Source organism: Artemia sp. Qi Xiang Cuo, chromosome 3, assembly GCF_049724085.1.
Source record: "Artemia sp. Qi Xiang Cuo chromosome 3, ASM4972408v1, whole genome shotgun sequence".
Classification (NCBI taxonomy): Eukaryota; Metazoa; Arthropoda; class Branchiopoda; order Anostraca; family Artemiidae; genus Artemia; species Artemia sp. Qi Xiang Cuo.
The window spans coordinates 37,476,454-37,498,706 of NC_142796.1; the positions used below are offsets into that span (position 1 = coordinate 37,476,454).

At 34.2% G+C, this 22,253-nt stretch overlaps 1 protein-coding gene across 2 annotated transcripts in view; it reads right to left on the reverse strand.

The window, feature by feature from the left end:
* LOC148954064 (uncharacterized) overlaps positions 1–13,689 on the reverse strand; it is a 64,864-nt gene extending 51,175 nt beyond the window's left edge. The window contains exon 1 of one of the 2 annotated variants that reach the window (XM_089085778.1): positions 13,648–13,689. The gene's annotated coding sequence lies outside the window, so the exon portion shown is untranslated. Of the gene's footprint in view, positions 1–13,468; positions 13,622–13,647 lie in introns of those variants that run through there. The other variant, XM_089085780.1, reaches the window with a different exon arrangement.
* Positions 13,690–22,253: the final 8,564 nt, after the last annotated feature.

Sequence of the window (22,253 nt, forward strand, 5' to 3'; positions counted from 1 at the left end):
CTCAAAGAGATGAGTAAGGTAACAGTCTGTTACTAATTATTTAAACACCCGATATTGATTATGACAATTAATTTTCTTTAAATTCTTGAATGCTGATGCTGAAGCATCAATAACATTTTAAATTTATTATTGCAAATTAAATCCATCTAAACAGTTCAAAGAAATGATGATGGTGAATTAGAATTAGGAATAGGGATTCTGACTCAAGGTTTATCAAAACTAGAATTGATATCATGTAAATTTTGCTAATTTATGAATTAATTAAAAAAAAAAACTTTCTAAAAAAGAAGTTTTTCAAAAAAAAGTAAAGAGCAATATTAATTTTAAGACCAGCAGAAATAAATTCCTATAATAATTAAAACTGAAAACCACCAGAGATTACTATTAAAGAGTAAATGAAACCCAAAACAATCATACAACATGTACTAATATAAATATGACTCTTAAAAAGGACAGTACAACTTCTGATTACCAATTGAATGAAACCCCTGCAAAAATTTACATGATCAACCCTTCAATAAGAACCTTATATGTTGACAATGGGTGTTGTTACCCTGGCGGAAAGGGGGTCAAACATGGGAGCATAGTGATTTGACCTTTGGATTATTTTGAACAAAATGGCTTTGATAGGAAGCATTTGGGGACAAAGGGGCAGGTTCCCCTCTCGTCACTTTTGACTCTTAAAAAGGGAACTAGAACTTTTGGTTTAAAATAAAAACAAGCCTCCTCCAAAGGTTTGACAACCACCCCTTCCATAAAAACGTTTTATATTAGCAATTTGCATAACCTATATTCCTTGCCCCTGGGCTGGGGGAGGGAAGCATAGTTCTATGACCTTTGGACTATTTTGAATAAAATAGTTATCCCAGAAATTTTATTGATGCATTTGGGGAAAAGAAGACATGGGGGGGGGGGATAGGTGTCCTCCAATCACTTTTGACTCTTAAACAGGGCAGTAAAACTTTCCATTTCCAATCAAATTGGCCCCCTCCAAAGTTTATATGACTACTACTTCCATATGAAGTGCATGTTGGGGAAAAAATAATAAATAATCAAAAATTGAAGAATTATGACTCTTTACTATAGGTAACACTATAGCATTGCCTCTGAAAGATTCAGTTGTTTAATTCAGTTTTTTGTATAAAAAGAAAATGTTTTTTTTTTAAATAAAGCTAATTGATCAACACTCCAAGACTGGTTGATCAAATTTGTATGTAGCAATGTGCAGGCACCAGTACTAGGCTATGTAATTAGCCATCTGATTATGAGACAGGTCAAGTGGACAATAAGGATAGATTGTAATTACATGACAATACTTGTTCTTTGTCTGCTTTTTTTAATATTACTCAAGAGAGGTCAGTTGCAACCAGTGGTGTACACCCAGGTCAGAACTTCAACTTGTCACCCCCTGCCCCATTTTTCTTTGGATTTTTTTTTCAAACTGTTAAACAACCAATTAACATCACTCATTTAAAATCTTTACATTATGGAAACAAAGAAGTCAAAGGAAAAGTAAAATTGTTTATTTTAAAGAATTTATTTGTAAACATTTTAACATAAAAAAAATTAATGCATACGTAAGTATAAACAAAAAACGGGATTTTGAAATATAGTCGCTCAACTAAAATTAATATAGCATCCATTGTTACATTATAATGGATCATAACAACATGTACTGTTTTTAAAAACCATTATTTTACTTAAATTCTCTTCTTTCTAACTTTGTTTCCTGCAAACTGAAAATTATCCTCATCAAAATTGATCTTTTCGGCCACACTGATCTAAATGGATAAAATAGCTAAGCTAGAGGAGAGCTGAATTTGGCTCATAATAGATCTAAGATAAATTTTAATACACTTCAGTTTGGAAAAACTCCTCTCACAAGAAACAACAGACACACAGCATTATGAAAAACCTTAATTCTACAGTTAGACAGGCAAAGAGTCTGAGAGCTCACATTCAACTATAAACTGCAGTAGTCTTAAAGAACTCTCCTTACAGGCTTCTTCTTCAGGAATGTTTGCTGAATGTAAAAACCTTATCAGACATGGGATTTAACTTAACATATTTTCTGAACACATCTCTTTGTATGTTTCGACTAAACTGGCAACTGATTTTGGCAGTTCAGCTTCTGAACTCCTTAGCATGTTCTGGGCCCCCAAGACAGCAATCCAAAGTTATATGTCTTTGATGTCTTGACAACAAGCATTGATTTCTAGCTGAAACATTTTAATACACTCTAATGTCCATCTTTTTAGTTCTTCCAACATTAATGGCTCATCTGCAGCTTTCTCTCTGGGCATCAATTTCTTTTCTTGATACTCCTTCTTTTGGCAAATTTAATCACCTTTTTGAACAGTACCATATCTATTATAAATCAACAAGGTCTTTAAACTTCTTATTTTGGTTAGGTACTGACCAAAATCATTTGGTCATGTCAATTTATTCAAAGAATTTGCAGATGCTTTTGGGCATAGTTGAATCCTTCTAAGACACTATCCTACAGTCACAAAAAGCATATAATGAGGAATCACACATTGAAGCAATAAACTTTGAGCTGCTGCCCTAATATATACAGTTTGTAAAGGATCATGAAGTTCCTCAATTGTTCCAACTTAAAACTCTAAAATGTGTTTTTCAGTATATTGTCAATTTAGACTGGATAAGCTGTATTCATATTATACTACATTCTAGAATAATATTCTCTGGGATAAATTTATCTTCTTTTGATTGGTTAGGGAAAGCTCTCTTTTGTCATTCCATCAGATCTATAGTCATATTTTTTAGTTGAAATTGTTTTTGTTTTTTTATCTGATGCATGTTAATCACATTTTGAGAAAATAGTTTGTTTGTTTTTTTTTCTCTGGTGCATGTTTATCAAATTTTGGAACTGTTTTGATATACATAAAATTTCTACAAATTTAACCAGGAACATTAACAGATTTTATTTTTGAAGTGGTAAACATAAAGCAGTGTAATATAACTTCGAAAAAAAAATGCAAATTATATAGAAAGACCTAAGATATTACAGGGTAGATTACCAAAACCTCATTATTCCAAGAGCCACAGGGATGAAAGTCCCTTACCCTTTGTATGTTTCTGATTAACTACTAATGAACAAAAAGTAAATTCTGATTGGTTATATTTGCTAATTTTGATTGGTTATATTAATAAACCAGCAATAGGAGAGAGTAAATAGTTTTTATAGGAGTACTTACTTGTACTTGTTGTGTGTTCAAGCTGCATCCAGACTCATTGTGGCGCCCAGCAGATGACAACATGTCTCCTTCCATAGGATTTGCTTGAGGATGGCAGGCTCCACCATTTCCAGCCACTGGTGATCCCAGCAATGGTTGTATTTTCAGAATCCTCTGATTGGCTCCAGATCAGACTTAACTGTTGCTAGCCACGTCTTCTTTTGGCCACCTGCCCTCTTCTTCCAAGCAGGTAGTGGTAGACATTTGAGGCATTTTTTGCTTATATGGTCATCTGGTCTGTGCATTGTGTGGCCAAACCATCTCAGTCTCCTATGCTTAACAATGTCAGAGACAAGTGGGTGAACCCCCATATCTTCTCCTTACTTCTTCATTCAAGATTCTATCTGAGAGGTGGATACCCAGGATATAGAACAGGCATTTATGGTTGAATATTTTCAAGCTCAACACTTTGGCTGCTTTAAGTGACCATGTTTCACATCCATAGAGGAGGACAGAGGGAACCATAGCTTCATATACTTGGAGCTTTGTACATGGCAATATTTTGCTCCACTTCCAGAGATACTTCTGTATTTGAAGGAAGACACTCCAGGCTGACAATATGTGGCTCTAGATTTCTTCTGAAGATTCACCAGCAGGGTTTACCATCAATCCAAGGTATCTGAACTACTGGACGTCCTCTATCTGTTTGCCATTTAGGGTCACAGGGGCTTCATCCATCCCATCCGTTTTCATGGATTTTGTTTTTGGTACAAAACAAAATGCTGTGATGCTACTACCACTGCTACAAGTACTCTCCATAGAACCAAGCTGGTTAGCTGATACAGCTGTATGCTCTTCCTCCACGCTAATCTACTCAAACCTTCACTCTGTAACCCCTCTCATTATTCTGTTTGTTTTAATATTGATCCTTACTTTCAGTTGAAAAATTTTTTTCTTTTAATTTAATCTCTCTTTAAAGCATGATTGTGTATGTATTTTATTGGAATTGCTTTTCTAAAACATTGTTGCAAACCATTTACTAGCAATACTGAAGTTACCTTATCAAAACAAACTAAGTGGTATGGGTATTCAAAATCATGGAGGGCTATTAAAGAATCAAAATTATCATTGTTAATTTTGGACTTGAAGACTGAAAATTCTATGGTTTTGTTTGTTCTTTCCTTTGCCCAAGTTTTCACTAATATTTTTCAGTCTGAAAAGCATCTAATTGATTAGGTAATTAACAAGATTTGTCACCTTGTGGCACTTTTGATAGGTTTCTATGCAAAGAGATACAAGTTCTAGTCAAGGAAAAAAAATATATGTAATTAGAATGGGCATCTTTGTTAGAAGCAACCTTGAGGTAAAATTCTGGTTAAGCTACTTTTTGCTATCTTGGAAGAGTGGTTCAGTAATGAATCTTGGGCCAAAAACATACTCTGGGAAGGAATTGCCAAGCTTCTATGTTAACCCTCTTCTGATTTTTAAGTCTTAAAAATTTGCCTACTTGACGGGTAGACAATTTCTCACTTTTCATGCCTAAAATGTGTCCTAACTGTCTCAACTTGTCTTTCATTATTGCCCTAAAAACCACATAGAACAATAAATTGTTCAACTTACAGGTGTAAGAACTATTTTTAGACAATTCCTCTCGAAACAATTTAACAAATGTTCCTTTGTCTTTTGATTCACTCACTTTTCAAAAGTCTCTTTAATCATTTATGCTTGAATTAGGGATGCAACCCATCAAAGTTTTGACAAAACAACATTTTACCCAAATTTTCAGTTATCAGTTTCTTTTTCTCTGGTTTTGGTTCTAAAAATACAAATCTTTTTATTTGAGTAAAATTTTAAGCCATAGCAATATTTTTTTTTTTTTTTTAATTTAGGAAATGTATTTGCAGATATTTACAACCTTATAAATTGGGACTGGGTAAAGTTGTGAAGCTGAAAACAGTTTGTTGGTACTCTAGGCTATTTAAGGAGAAGATCTATGTTGCAAGGCTTCACTTTTATAACACAAAAATTGGTAAATTTTTGCAGTTGACATTATTGAATTACAAATAAAGTAAACATTGATGCCTTTTTTATGCTCTTTCTAAATATAATAATCATTTTTGTCAGAAATGAATTTTACCCCACGCCTACACATACCAATTCAGGGTATATATTTGCACACTAGGAGGGGGGGGTAAATTTTATTTCTGATGTAAATGAAAGGCAAGTTTGGTAAAATTCCACTTTAGCTACTTTTGGCTATCTTTGAAAGGGGTTAGGTTAGGAAAATGAAACTTTCAGGGATGGGTCTACAGGCTAAAGTATGTCGTGGGAAGATATTTTGAAGGACCTACCTTCCATCCTTCTCCCTCTAGGGGGTCCCGAAATTTGCCTACATGACCTATTGAAATTTTTACAAAACAACATTTTACCTTAATTTTCAATTATTAGTTTCTTTTTCTCTGGTTTTAGTTCTGAAATGCAATTCCTGTCATTTGAGTATAATTTTAAGGCATATCAATGTTTTTTTTCAAAATATAGGAAATGTATTTGCATACCTTTAAAACCTTAGAAATTGGGGTTAAGGAAAGTTGTGAAGCTGAAAACAATTTTGTTGTACTTCATTTAAGCAGACAATTGATTTTGCAAGGTTTCACTTTTTGACACACAGATTTTTAAAGGTCATCAAATGTCAGGATTTTCTGGAGGGAGGAGAGGAGGTAGGTACTTCAAAATACCTTCCCAGGGCATACTTTAGCCTGTAGACCCATCCCTGAAAGTTCATTTTCCTAAGCTAACCCCTTCCCAAGATAGCTAAATGGAATTTTACTACAAGTTTAAACTTTAACTCCCCTCCTCACCCCTAATGTGCAAATATATACCCTGAATTGGAATATAGGGGTGGGAGTAAAATTCATTTCTAACAAAAATGATTATTATATTTAGAGACAGCAAAAAAAAGAGATCAAGCAGTAGGCTATGTTTATTTGTAAGTCAATATTATGAACTACAAAAAATGGTAAATATTTACCAAATCATATTATTGAGTTACAAATACCACTTGATGCCTTTTTTATGCTCTTTACAAATATAATAATCATTTTTATTGGAAATGAATTTTACCCCCGCCCCTATTTATACAATTCAGGGTATATATTTGCACATTAGGGGGGTGGAGTGAATTTTATTTCTGATGTAAATGAGAGGTGAGTTTAAACTTTCCCCCACCCCCCTAATGTGCAAATATATGCCCTGAATTGTTATATATAGGAGTGGGGGCTAAAATTCATCTCCAACAAAAATGTATTATATTTGGAAAGAGCATAAAAAAGGCATTGAGTGGTATATTCACTTTATTCATAAGCCAATAATATGATCTGGTAAATATTTACCAAAAAAATTTTAAAGGTCAAGGCCTAGAAAGCAAAGGAGTTGAGATAGCAGTCAATATTTACCAAATCATATTATTGAGTTTCAAATAAAGTGAATATACCATTCAATGCCTTTTTTATGCTGATTACAAATATAACAATCATTTCTATCAGAAATGAATTTTAGCCTCCCCCCCCCCCCTATATATGCCAATTCAGGGTATATATTTAAATTAGGGGGGTGGGGGCAAATTGTATTTCTGATGTAAATGGGAGGTAAGTTTAAGTCCACCCCCCCCTTAATGTAAAAATATATACCCTGAATTGGCATATATAGGGGGGGCTAAAATTCATTTCTGATAGAAATGATTGTTATATTTGTAATCAGCATAAAAAAGGCATCAAATGGTGTATTCAATTTATTCCTAACTCAATAATATGATTTGGTAAATATTAACTGAGATAGGTAGGTCTACTTCAAAATAGCCTACCTCCCAAGCACATAGGTGACTACAGTCTGTATACCCATCCTTAAAAGTTTCATTTTCCCAGCCTAACCCCTTTCCAAGATAGCAAAAAGTAGACAAACTAGAATTTTACCTAAAGCTTAATCTTAATACTTTACTTTTGGCTATCTTGGAAAGGGGTTGGGTTAGGAAAATGAAACTTTCAGGGATGGATCTACATGCTAAGGTATGTCCCGGGAAAGTACTTTGAATCTACCCCCACTCCTCCTCCCCTATATAATGGTAAATTATTGCACATTACTAGTTGTTTTAGCTCATATTTCATCCTATATTACTATCATAATTATAAATTACTGCCTACCTTACACAACTTCAGCTTTTAACCTTGTTCATTAAAATAAATTTCAAAATCCTATTTTCATTTAATGATCCATTTAATTTATTTACTATATAGCTGACATTGCCTATCAAACCTGTTTGTGATGTCACAACTTTGCTTATCATAACCCCTTCAAAAGTAGCATGCAGGTGCCATGGGGTAGAAGACAATGTGTTTATTAAACTTTATTTAAACTTTATTAATTAAGGAAGGATTTGACAAGAGATAGACCAGTAAATAAATCCAAATTGTTTTTAGAGGACAAATTATGTTATGAGAAGATGTTTTTATTTTTGTAGGTCCATGCGCTCATGAAGGGAAGAGGTTTTTAAAATCCCCCTTTCCCCCCAAACTCAAAATTTTCCAAAATTCTACTTTAGAAGCTTTTAAAATATTTCTAAAGCACTAATAGATAGAGTGCTACAAGCATCAGAATCGACTTTAGAAGACAAGCTATCTCATAAGATGTTTTTGAAATCCCCCCTTCTCAAAACTCAAAATGTCTAAAATTCTACTTAAGAAGCTTTTTAAATATTTCTAAAGCACTAATAGATAGAGCGCTACAAATATCAGAATCGACTTCAGAGGACAAATTATGTTATGGGAAGATGTTTTTGAAATCCCCCTTCCCCCCAAAACTCAAAATTTTCCAAATTTTTACTTCAGAAGCTTTTTTATATATTTTTAAAGCGCTATGACATAGAACACTACAAACATCAGAATCAACTTTCAGAGGACAAATTATGTTATGGGAAGATGTTCTTAAAATCCCCCGTCCCCCCAAACTCAAAATTTTACAAAATTCTACTTTAGAAGCTTTTTTTAGTATTTCTAAAGCACTAAGACATAGAGCACTATAAACATCAGAATCAACTTTAGAGGACAAGTTAAGTCATGGGGAGATGCTTTTGAAATCCTCCTTCCCCCCAAACTCAAAATTTTCTAAAATTCTGCTCTAGAAGCTTTTTCAATATTTCCAAAGCACTAACAGATAGCACGCTAAAATTATCAGAATCGACTTTAGAAGCCAAATTAATTCTACAATAATTCCCTTTTTTCCCCAAACTCAAAATTTTTTTGAAATCCCCTCTCACCCCAAACTCAAAATTTTCCAAAATTCTACTTTAGAAGCTTTTTCAAATATTTCTAAAGCACTAAGGCATAGAATGCTACAAACATCAGAATCAACTTTAGATGGCAAGTTATGTCATGGGAAGATGTTTTTGAAATCACCCTTCCCCCCAAACTCAAAATTTTCCAAAATTTTACTTTAGAAGCTTTTTTAAATATTTCTGAAGCACTAAGACATAGAGCACTACAAACATCAGAATCAACTTTAGAGGACAAATTATGTTATGGGAAGATGTTTTTGAAATCCCGCTTTGCCCCAAACTCAAAACTTGTCCAAAATTCTACATTAGAAGCTTTTTTAAATATTTGTAAAGTGCTAAGACATAGAGCGCTACAAACATCAGAATCAACTTTAGAGGACAATTTATGTCATGGGAAGAAGTTTTTGAAATCCCCCTTCCCTTCAATCTCAAAATTTTCCAAAATTCTACTTTAGAATCTTTTTGAATATTTGTAAAGCACTAAGACATAGAGCGCTACAAACATCAGAATCAACTTTAGAGGACAATTTATGCCATGGGAAGATGTTTTTGAAATCCCCCTTCCCCCCAAACTCAAAATTTTTAAAAATTCTACTTTAGAAGCTTTTAAAATATTTCTAAAGCTCTAATAGATAGAGTGCTAAAAGAATCAGAATCGACTTCAGAGGACACGTTATATCACGGGAAGAGGTTTTAAAATCCCCCTTTCCCCCAAACTCAAAATTTTCTAAAATTCTATTTTAGAAGCTTTTTAAATATTTCTAAAGCACTAATTGATAGGGGGGCTACATACATCAAAATTGACTTTAGAGGACAAATTATGTCATTAGAAGATATTTTTGCAATCCCCCCTCCCCAAAACTCAAAAGTGTCTAAAAATCTACTTAAGAAGCTCTTTAAATGTATATAAGGTACTAATAGATATCGCGCTGCAAATATCGGAATCGAATTCAGAGGACAATGTTGTGGGAAGATGTTTTTAAAATCCCCCCGCCCCCCAAACCTAAAATTCTCCAAAATTTTACTTTAGAAGCTTTTTTAAAAATTTTTAAAGTGCTAAGACATAGACTGCTACAAACATCAGAATCTACTTTAGAGGACAATTTATGTCATGGGAAGATGATTTTGAAATCCCCCTTTGCCCCAAACTCAAAATTTTCCAAAATTCTACCTTAGAAGCTTTTTAAATATTTGTTAAGCACTAATACATAGACCACTACAAACATCAGAATCAACTTTAGAGGACAAGTTATGTCATGGGAAGATGTTTTTGAAATCCCCCTTCCCCCCAAACTCAAAATATTCAAAAATTCTACTTTAGAAGCTTTTAAAATATTCCTAAAGCACTAATAGATTGAGTGCTAAAAGCATCAGAATCAACTTCAGAGGACACATTATATCAGGGGAAGAGGTTTTTTTAAATCCCCCTTTCCCCCAAACTCAAAATTTTCTAAAATTCTACTTTAGAAGCTTTTTAAATATTTCTAAAACACTAATTGATAGAGGGGCTACAAACATCAGAATTGACTTTAGAAGACAAGTTATGTCATGGAAAGATGTTTTTGAATTCCCCCCTCCCCAAAACTCAAAATATGTCTAAAATTCTACTTAAGAAGCTTTTTAAATATTACTAAGCACTAATAGATAGAGCGCTACAAATATCAGAATTGACTTCAGAGGACAAATTATGTTATTGGAAGATGTTTTTGAAATCCCCCTTCCCCCCAAACTCAAAACTCTCCAAAATTTTACTTTAGAAGCTTTTTTAAATATTTTTAAAGTGCTAAAACATAGAGCACTACAAACATCAGAATCAACTTCAGAGGACAAATTGTGTTATGGTAAGATGTTTTTCAAATCCCCCTTGACCCCACACTCAATATTTTCCAAAGTTCTACTTTAGCAGTTTTTTTAAATATTTGTAAAGCGCTAAGACATAGAGCGCTACAAGCATCAGAATTGACTTTAGAGGACAATTTATGTCATGGGAAGATGTTTTTGAAATCCCCCTTTGCCCTAAACTCAAAATTCTACTCTAGAAGCTTTTTAAATATTTCTAAGGCAATAATCGATAGCACGCTAAAAACATCAAAATCAACTTTAGAGGTCAAATTAATTCCACAATAATTCCCCCCTCCCCCAAACTCAAAAATTTTTTGAAATCCCCCTTGTCCCAAACTCAAAATTTTCCAAAATTCCACTTTAGAAGCTTTTTTAAATATTTCTAAAGTGCTAAGACATAGATTGCTACAAACATCAGAATCAACTTTAGAGGACAAGTTATGTCATGGGAAGATGTTTTTGAAATATCCATTACCCATTGAAATTTTGACAAAACAACATTTTACCTTAATTTTCAGTTATCAGTTTCTTTTTCTCTGGTTTAAGTTCTGAAAACGTACTTTCAATTATTCGAGGAGAATTTTAAGCCATATCAATTTAATAAGTTATGTCATGGAAAAAAGTTTTTGAAATACCCATTGCCCATTGAAATTTTGACAAAACAACATTTTACCTTAATTTTCAGTTATCAGTTTCCTTTTCTCTGGCTTTAGTTCTGAAAATCAATTGAGCAGAATTTTAAGCCATATCAATGTTTTATTTCCAAAATTTAGGAAATGTATTTGCATATATTTAAAACCTTATAAGTTGGGATTGAGCAAAGTTTTGAAGCTGAAATAATTTTGTTGTACTTCATTTAAACAGAAGATCTATTTTGCAAGGTTCCATTGCTATAACTCACAGATTTTTAAAGGTATTTTCAAAGTTTATGAAATCCTCCTTACCATTCATCCCATTCCCCCTTCATACTCTAAAATCTGGTTGATAATTTGAAAAGCCTTATTTTCCACAGGGGTATGTTTTTGTTTTTTTTTTGGGGGGGGGGGGGATTTTCTGGCAGCTATTCACCAAGAACCCCAAATTTGATGGTATGAGTTTTATTAAAATCTTTGACTTTTAGGGGTTGTTTCCCCCTTTTACAAAACTCAGACAATTTTTTTAGACAGGCAAATTATCAACCAGATTTTAGAGTATGATTACAGTGCAACACATTGCAACAAAATGGTCAGCTTAGATTAGTATAAGCAGGGGCACCGTGAGCAGGTTGCTGACCACTGCCCCTGCCCTCCCCCTCCTCCTGCTATCAAATCCCCTTGCAGCTAACCTTTCCACCCTCAGAAGAAAATTTTTATATAAGTTCCAGCATTTTTTACATATTTTAAGTCGCAGATGTAAAAAAGAAAAGCAAAATTTTTCATGATTATAGGATTAAGCTATTTGAATATGTTTGATGTCTTTGTCTAACAAATACCCATTTGTCTGGTTTCCTTGTACAGTCTATAGCAGTGGGTTATTTATAATGCATAAGTACTGAATAATCTATATTTGTTTTGATTATTTTTTTTTGGAAACCTCTTAACATTTTGAGTTGGGTAACCACAAAGCTTCTAAAGTAGAATTTTTGAAAAATTTGAGTTTGGGGGGAAGGGGGATTTCAAAAACATCTTCCCATGACATAACTTGTCCTCTAAAGTTGATTCTGATGTTTGTAGTGCTCTGTGTCTTAGTGCTTTAGAAATATTTAAAAAGCTTCAAAAGTAGAATTTTGATTTTGGGGCAAAGGGGGATTTCAAAAACATCTTCCCATGACAAAAATTGCCCTCTAAAGTCAATTCTGATGTTTGTAAGGCTCTATGTCTTAGCACTTTACAAATATTTAAAAAAGCTTCTAAAGTAGAATTTTGGAAAATTTTGAGTTTGGGGCAAAGGGAGATTTCAAAAACATCTTCCCATGACTTAAATTGTCCTCTAAAGTTGATTCTGATGTTTGTAGTGCTCTATGTCATAGCACTTTAGAAATATTTAAAAAAGCTTCTAAAGTATAATTTTGGAAAATTTTGAGTTTGGGGGGAAGAAGGATTTCAAAACATATTCCCACAACCAAAATTGTCTTCTGAAGTCGATTATGATGTTTGTAGCGCTCTATGTCATAGTGCTTTAGAAATATTTAAAAAAGCTTCTAAAGTAGAATTTTGGAAAATTTTGAGTTTGGGGGGAAGAGGGATTTTCAAAAAATTTTGAGTTTGGGGAGAAGGGGGAATTATTGTAGAACTAATTTTGCCTCTAAAGTCAATTCTGATATTTTTAGCATGCTATCTGTTAGTGCTTTGGAAATATTTAAAAATCTTCTAGAGTAGAATTTTAGAAAATTTTGTGTTTGGGGGGGGAAGGGGGATTTCAAAAACATCTCCCCATGACATAACTTGTCATCTAAAGTTGATTCTGATGTTTGTAGTGCTCTATGTCTTAGCACTTTCAAAATATTTAAAAAAGCCTCCAAAGTAGAATTTTGGAAAATTTTGAGTATGGGGCAGAGGGATTTCAAAAACATCTTCCCATGACATAAATTGTCCTCTAAAGTTGATTCTGATGTTTGTAGTGCTCTATGTCTTATCACTTTAGGAATATTTAAAAAAGCTTCTAAAGTAGAATTTTGGAAAATTTTGAGTTTGGGGGGAAGGGGGATTTCAAGAACATCTTTTCCCATAACATAATTTGTCCTCTGAAAGTTGATTCTGATGTTTGTAGCACTCTATGTCTTAGCACTTTAGAAATATTTAAAAAAGCTTCTAAAGTAAAATTTTGAGTTTGGGGGGAAGGGGGAATTATTGTAGAATTAATTTGGCCTCTGAAGTTGTGTAAGGTAAGCAGTGATTTATAATTATGATAGTAATATAGGATGAAATGTGAGCTAAGACAACTAGTAATGTGCAGTAATTTACCATTATATAGAGGAGGGAGGGGGGAGGAGTGGAGGTAGGTACTTCAAAGTACCTTCCTGGGACATAGGCTACCTTAGCATGTAAATCAATCCCTGAAAGTTTCATTTTCCTAACCCAACCCCTTTCCAAGATAGCCAAAAGTAACTAAAGTAGAATTTTACCTGGGCAGTCTATGCAAACAGCTTTACATTAGATAATTCCCATTCCAATAGGAAAGGCCAATCTTTTCACCATAACATTATGGTTCGAAAATAGAATTTAAAATCCGAATCACAATTGAGCCATTTATCAAATAGTAACCGCTTTCGTTTGTCAAAATTACACAAGACAGAATCAATACCTTATCCTTCATGAACATATGAATTATCAATTTTCATAACAAACAGCCGTCCATTTTGAAATGTTAATGAATTTGAGGAAAAATAAAATATGAACAGCGTTTGCAGAAGACATTTTTGAACGCTAGTGTCTAATCACAGACAAGAAGTATTGTCATGCATACATGCTTCTCATATTTTACAACTTATGTAAATTTCAAGTTGAACTGGGTCAACAGAAACAGTGAGAAATAAAACTGGGTCAACAACAACAGCAACCTTATAAGAAAATTAAAATATATTTTCTTGTGATTTATTATCGCTTCTAATCAGCAGTTGTAACAAACCAATCCGGCTCAACTCATCCTCAGGGCTATACTGTGGTGTTTCTCCTTCCCATAGTATAGTGCGGACGGTTTGATATCATTGTATTTTCCCTTCTTTTTTTATTTTTTTTTTTTTTTTTTTTTTAAAGCATTTTCCAATAGGCAATGTTTAGAAGTCCTCCAAAAAAAAACTCACCAGATCCCAAATCAAATTCCAGTGAAAGTGCCTTAATGAATGATACCCATCTTGGCTGGTCAAGCACACTATCTCAAAGTTCAAATGATAGCTCCAATTCGGAGAATAGGACAATGATAAGTGTAGGGGCAAATTTAACCATAAATGATGATAATGGGTTCCAAGAGATCCTCTCTAGAAGCTCTAAAAAAAAGGAAAAAATATCCCCAACTAAAAGCATTTCCCCTCTCCCTGCCCAAGATCCTCGCTCCAAAAACTTAGGAATCTACCTTAAAATTACTCCCACTACCCCCTTTGAAAAAAGATTGATCACTGCAGTATGAACTTCCATTTTTAAATTGCTAAAATCAATGTTCTCTCATAATATTAACCATGATAGATCTCTGCTAATAGCTGTGGAAGATCATAAATAAGCAGAAAAAATAATCAACCAAAAATCCCTTCTGAATACCCAAATTATTGCATCGAATTGGAACCCGAAACAATCACCGACAAAAATAGTAGTTTATAATGTTCCCCCAGAGATATCCACTCAGGAGTTAAAAGAAGGCCTCTCAGATAGGGCTGGCAACACAATCCCAGTTGAGGATGTTACCCAACTTTGCAAACCTAACTCTAATGGCCTAAAAACTAGTAGATCCTTCTTATTCACACTGAAGGAAAAAATTAATATCCCAGAAAAATTATTCCTATTTGGGCAAATCAAACCACACAAGGAATACAAACCTAAGCCTATCCAGTGTCAGAAGTGTCACAAACTGGGACACACGACAAACAAATGCAATGAAATTCTCCGAGAGTGTAGTAATTGTAAAGCTTTCCATCCTAAAAAGCTGACAACTTGCAACAACACTCAGCCTACATGCATCAATTGCAAATGCCCACATGAATCTACTAATAAATCATTATGCCCTGCATACAAGAAAAGAGCTCTAACACTCCAAATATCAACAGAGAAGGCAATCCCATACCCCTTTGCAGCAATGGAAGCAAATGCTGCCCAACAATACCAAATAAAGCCTGTAATGAAACCAACCAAAACCCCCAAGTCAAACGCCCCAAATGCATCAAGCACCCCATATAAAACACCACCTTCTAAGCCCCCTATCTCAAATCCCTATCAGAAGGAATCACCAAGCCAACTAGCCTCCTTGTCCGGTGAGATGAGGTCAGCCTGGCCCCCCTCCCAAGAAGAAACAAACCAGAAACACCACCAGGAATCAATCCCCTAACCGACAAACAGGATGCACAACCAAAAATGCAATCCCCAAATATATGCTTATTCATTCTAGACTGTAATGCAGTTCAGGCCATAAACATACATCAACTACAAAAAACAAAACTCATTGCAGAATTGGCAAAAATCTACATCCCTGATGATATGCTCAATTCAGCAAAAAAATATCTTGCTTTACTATTAGCAAAGCTGAACATTGATACACAGCCATATGAAGAATAAATCAACAACACAACATATATCAATACTCCAATGGAATGTAAGATCACTCACAGAAAATAAGCTAAATGAACTAATATCCTTTATGAAGAATAATTCTATTAATATTGCTTGTCTCCAGGAAACTCATTTAATCTAAAATCAACAAATTAAGTCTCCGAAATATACTATCCTCGAAAATAATAGATTTTCAAAAGGAAAAGAAGGCAGGATAGCTTTATTATTTAAAAATAATATAAAATTTTGTTTTGTCAAATTTTCAGATTTTGCACATATTGCGCATGCAATTGATATCAGTGTTTGGCTGAACAATTTAAAAACCTACATAATAAGCTTTTATAACCCTAATGGCCAAACTACAGATGCCAAGGATTTCTTTAATTATATAAATAATTCTAATATGTTAAAAAAATATCATTATTTGTGGAGATTTCAATTCCTACAGCCCTTTGTGGAGGAATAAACCAGCAAATAAAGCTGGTATATTCATTGAGCATATGACTTCAAATAATAATGAATTAGCTGTTGCTACCCCTCCAAACCTGAATACATATTTCAACCCCAAAAGTGGCAGATTTTCCACAATTGACCTACAAATTGTGTCATTATATATTTTGAACAAAATTTACATAAATAAAATTGATAGTCTATGCACTGACCACTTTTCTATAGTTTGCTCCCTAAATGAACCGGCTGAAACTTTATCTCATACCTCCAAATATATCAACACTAAAGCAAATTGGTCTATGTTCCAAAATAAACTAAATGAAGAAATTACAAGTTTCACCCAAAGTTCATGCATTTATAACACAAAAGTGGACACACATGCTGAAGCCTTGACATCTTTACTAATAAATACAGCTAATCATGCTATCCCCAGGACAACACCTAAGAAAACATTCCCTAAACAAATTCCTAAAGCATGGTGGACAAATGAGTGCCTAAATAAATGGAGAATAAAAAAGGCAGCTAGGACAGAATTCATAAAAAAACCATCACGTACTACATATTTAAAAAAATTACAAGCAGAATCAGATCAAAAAGGATTATAATAGATGCTAAATATAAATACTGGAATAATTTTGCAAATAATCTCTCCAGAGAAACACATGAGCCAATTATACATAAAGTCATTAGCCACCTCTGTGGGAAAAAGACTTCCCCCAACCCACTCCTGTATTAGCTTATACATAATAATACCCATTATGACAATGATAATGATAAAGCTAACCTATTTGCAACTCTGTTTGTTAATAAGCTAACATCAAATAATCAAAGCAAACTGTCCCCAATTCCTATGAACCCAAGTTACCAACCACGCCCAGGATCCGAGTACATAACTAATCCATTTTCAATCCAGGAATTGAATAATGCAATACATCATATTTGGACCAAAACTAGCGGCAGCTATGACAATATACACCCTACATGGATAAAGAATCTCACACCTTCATACAAACAAGAACTGCTAAATTGTTATTATCACGCTTGGGCATCTTCTAGGTTCCCCAATGTATGGAAATGTTCGTCCTTCCTACCAATCCTAAAGAAAAATAAACCAAAAGATAACCCTGAGTCTTATAGGCCCATAATGATCACACCTGTGATGAGGAAAATAATGGAGAAAATGATCTATCACAGACTCCTCTGGTTTGTTGAAAAGAATAATATGATCCCTCACATTCAAACTGGATTCAGGAAACACCACTCCTCAACAGATGCTTTCATTCTGCTAACAAATGCAATAAATGAATCTTTCTCAAAAAATAATGTCCTAGTTGCAGCTTTCCTAGATTTTGAGGGGGCACATGACAATGTGAACCACCATATCCTTTTAAACAAACTTGCAAACCTTGGAGTACCCCCTAAGCTTGTATCTTTTATCAAGTCCTCCATAGAAGTGCAAAGTTTCATCGTTTGTGTTGGTTCAGCCTCTTCATCCCAAAAGACAATAACCAAAGGCCTACCTCAGGGAGCAGTCCTCAGATGCCTCCTATTTGCCCTATATCTCTGGGACATGAACCTACCCCACACAAATCTACAATATGCTGATGATCTGGTGCTATGGTCATCTGGCAACTCCTTTGAGATAGCACAGTCAAATCTGCAAAAGTAACTTTTCCAGTTTGATAAATTCTCTCAACATTCAGATTTACCCATTGCACCCACCAAGTCAAAAATAATCCAATTTCACCGAAAGCGAAACCATGTTAATGCAAAACTAACTCTAAATAAAACAACTATTCCAGAAGATAATCATATTAACTACCTAGGTTTCATGCTTGACCAAAAACTTAATTTCCACCTCCACATTTCAAACAAAATAAAAAAGTGCAAGAGAAAAACAAGTATACTAAAAAGACTCCTTTCCACACCCTGGGGATTGTAAGGAGAAAACCTTACTCCAGTTTTATAAATCACATATAAGACCCCATATTGACTATGGGCTCATCGTCTATGGTGCATGTGTAAAGATCCAGATACAAAAAATTGAAACAATACAAAATGATATAATACGTCTCATATTTGGTCTTAGGAAAGCCACAAGCACCAAGTTTCTGCTTATGGAGAGTGGATTAACAACAATAAGGGAGAGACGTAGGTTTCTCTTGACAAAACATCTTACAAAAATTGAATCAAATAGCTCACACACATTACATAATTGGTTAAGAAATCCAGCCATGTACAGAGGCATTGCAGATGAGTATGCCAATATTCAGAAGAAGTTCCCCGTACCAGCAAAGTCTATTGCACCCACTTTCCCCCGATCCCCCCCATGGAATTGGTCAAGTCCCGTAATAAATAATAAATTCTCAAAGTGGAATAAAGATTTAACCCCCATTGCTTTTGTCCAGAAAAAATTTGCAGAACTTAATACAATTACCTATAAAAATCACTCCCAAATATTTGTTGATGGGTCAAAAATGAATGAGAAGGTTGCAAGTGGTGTTTTCCTTCCTCACCTGAAAATTGCAATGGGCGGAGAGATTATATAATAAATTATCTATAATGTCTGCTGAGTTAAATGCCATAATCATGGCATTAGATTACCTTAAGGAAAACCAAATTTTGATTGCAAATTCAATAATATTATCAAAAAATGCTATAAATATTGACCAGCCAAGTGGGAGACCAATCCCAATTAGAGATATTTACCGATGGAGGCTATCAGATATTAATTTTAATAAGATTAATCCTATCCTTTCCCCCTTTCCCAATAAGTATCTTTCTAAAATTTATCATAGAATTCGTTCTGGAACAAATGGACTAAATTTCCTTGCATTCTCATATAAGCTATCCAATTCAAGTGGTTCAATTCCCCTGTCCCCTCTTTGCAGGCATTGTAATATGAATAATGGAACAATTGACCATTGCCTATTTGAAAGTAATATGCTGACGTCTGCACAACATACCTTGCTTTGTAAACTGTTAAAATGCTTCAAACATCACAAAATCTCACTATCAGCCAAGAGCCTAGCCAACTATACCTGCACACAGAGCACAGAAATCGATATCTATCATCTTGTATTTGAACTCCTCGAGTCAAAAGATCTACTGAAAGATATCTGAGAATATCTAATAAATAAGAGACAAACAAGACAGTAGCTCTGTAGCCCACAGAGTGAAGCAAAAAGAAGAGGGATAAATAGTAACAACTGAATAGCCCGCCTGCTGTGAATTAGAAGAAGAAGAAGAAGAATTACATACTTCTTGTCTGTGGTCTTAATTTCCTTTTTCGAGTAAATTAGGCCAAATAAAACAGAAATGGGTGAAAGGTGCACCCGTATAGCATTGAACTGGCCCCAACCATTTAGGTTATACTGTTTCTTCACTGTTACAACCCAGATGTGGTAGATTATTCGTCATTAACTTTACAAGAGGGTTGGAGGTGTGAGTGGATTTTTAAGGTGGGCAAGGAACAGCATTTCTACGACAATATCAGGATTTCATAACTGTTTTTACGTCTTAACTATTTCTCTAAATGAGAAAAGAAAATAAAAATATTTTCTTTTGGATATTTTCAGAACCATGCTAAATAAGAGATAACGTATTAAAATAGTAACTTTTTGTTGTACCTATAGGGTTATATATGGACCTTAGGGGGGGGTATTGTATAGCTACATGTATAAAAAAAATATATATCGCTAATAGCTTTTTCAACTACCCAAATGAAAGCTGTTATTAACAAATTTTCAAAATGTTTGAAAACGAGCTTTTGTCGAAAAAGTTTTTCTGTTCCATTTTTTGTTGTTCTTCTTTGGAGGGAGGGGGAGATCTAAAGGAAACAAATTATTAGTTTTTATGCTCAGCGAGGGTTTTTCGTAAAATCTTAAAGCTCTTAAATCTTCCTGAAAAATATTTATTTTGAATTCAAATTTCTCTGTCTAAAAGGTGGAAGGCGTTTTTGTCATCCTGATTCTGAATGTAAAAACCATATCAGCTTTGAGATAGCAACGTCTCTCAGAACGTCAACTACATAATAAAAAAAAATTAGATTATCTCGCTTTTGAAAGTTTCTTATGAAAAATTACTTCTAACTAATAGCTCTTCAGTTAATCAAGGTTATTTTCCAGAATTTCCATCAAAAGAACACTGATAAAAATTTTGCTTAAGGGACTACGGTTGAGGCGGTAGGAGCACACCTCATTAATTAATTCTTATTCTTCTTGTGGTTTAATTCTCTTTTCCTGTTTCATTCGAAAAACATATTTTTTTTGTAGACATAATATTAACTTACAAACTAAAATTAGGTAAAACTCAGCTTTATGGAAGACATACAAGAAATTATTTCAGCAGGGGCGTTGTTTAGGGATGGGCAAGGGGTGCAGTTGCCCCTACCCCAATAGAATGGAGAAAAAAAATATTGTATATCCCATGCCCCTTGACTATTCAGATATAGACCCCTCTTGTCCCCCCCCCCCAACTAAAATGCCGGAGATTCGCCCCTGTATTTCAGAAACCATTTAGTCTTACTATTGCTAAACCTACTACTAGTACTCGAACCGCAACTGTACCTAGTTCCTTTTACTTTTAACACATCTTGTTTTTAGTAAAACGTAAATGGCCCTCCACTCATGGTCGTTTTAATGGGCGTGGTAAGTTCTGATTTGTGATAGCATCTGTCATTGAAGTTTTGAGTCAATATTAATTGTAATTTCTACTTTTTTATGCTCCAAATAATCATTAGCCCAGACTAAAAAAAAGGAAGCCACGCAATACTAAAAGTACCAATTTGTAAATCCCTTCTCTTGCTTAGTGTTGATACGACAAATGAACCTATTTTAAAAACTCCTGAAGTTGTCTAGTGTCTGAAGTTGTCTCTTGCAAGATATCGGAGAGTAAAGGGCCTTATTCTTTGAAAATATTATGCCAACATTTCCATGAGGCTCTAGCACTCTTAAGAAAAATGAGCTAAAAATCTGCTCTGAGCTGGCAAGTAGAGCAAAGGAAGGATTCACAGGAATTAAGTCTTGATGGATTAGATTCTGTCTGTTACAAGCTTGAATGTAGCTGTTTATTTTTTGTTAAGAAACTTGTTTATTTTTTTTTTGCAGGGGTCCAGGCATGAGGAGATTTTGGGCAGAACCTTCTGTTGGTGAAAGTTCTATGATAGGGTGCTATGTCATGGAGACCAGCGGTATTGGAATGCAGTGAAGATAAGGAGTGACTTCGGATGAGGTCCCTTTCGTTGACCGGGCTCTCCAATTTTTAAGCTCTCCAAAGATTGAAAAGGTGTCCAGTTTAAACAATGTATGGTATGCCTAATTTCTTTTAAAAATCTGAAGGCTTAGGAAGAGGGGAGGGGGGGGGGAGGTAAACTGGTTACAAACCCAGTTGGTTCCTTTAATTTTACAAATTTGGAATCTTTGCAAAATTACAATTTCAACATGGTGCCCATCTTTTATACTAACGAATCCATAAAGAGCGAGTCAATTGAAATGTCTGTGATTATTGTTCCTAGTGCTACATGGTTCGAAACCCTTCTAAAGATACACTTTTCTTATATTTGACCTTTTTGAGCGATGTACTTTTCTCAAAATTTTGGTCCAATGCAATTTAGGGCTTCAGGGGTTTCCAGTGGCAAAAAAGGGAGTGAGAGGGGAACTGCTTGGCCTCCAACTACTCTTAAGCATTTAAAAGGTCGAAGTAGTCCTCAAATTTTACTATACGATCTTTCTCCCAAGTTCCAACAGCCATTAGCTCCAGCTGAAGTGGAGTTTTACAGACTTTCAGATAAGACTATCCAAAGCTGTTCCTCCAAGCTTTCGTTTCTCAAAGCCATGTTTCAGCTATCGAATTCAAAGCTCCATTCTAAGAGTCAAGCAAGTAGGTGTTAGTTTCAAAATAAGGTAGAAGTTAAATCCTGAAATTTGTTTTAGAGTTCAAGCACTTTGTGTTTTAGCTGTTTGGCCTGGTTTTTTATTCTTCTTCTTTTTTTTCGTTGATAAAGGCTTCTGGAAGAAAATACCAAATTAGTGAATGTTTTTCAGTGTTTATTATATTTTTCTTTTACAATCTTAATCAAAAATTTTATCTGTTATTTATATGCCTTTATTTCACTTTATATATTCTCTAGCTCACGGAACTGAGAATATTTAAAAATCACATGTTAGTCAGGATGCCACGCTTGGCTATCTCGTTTATTTCAAG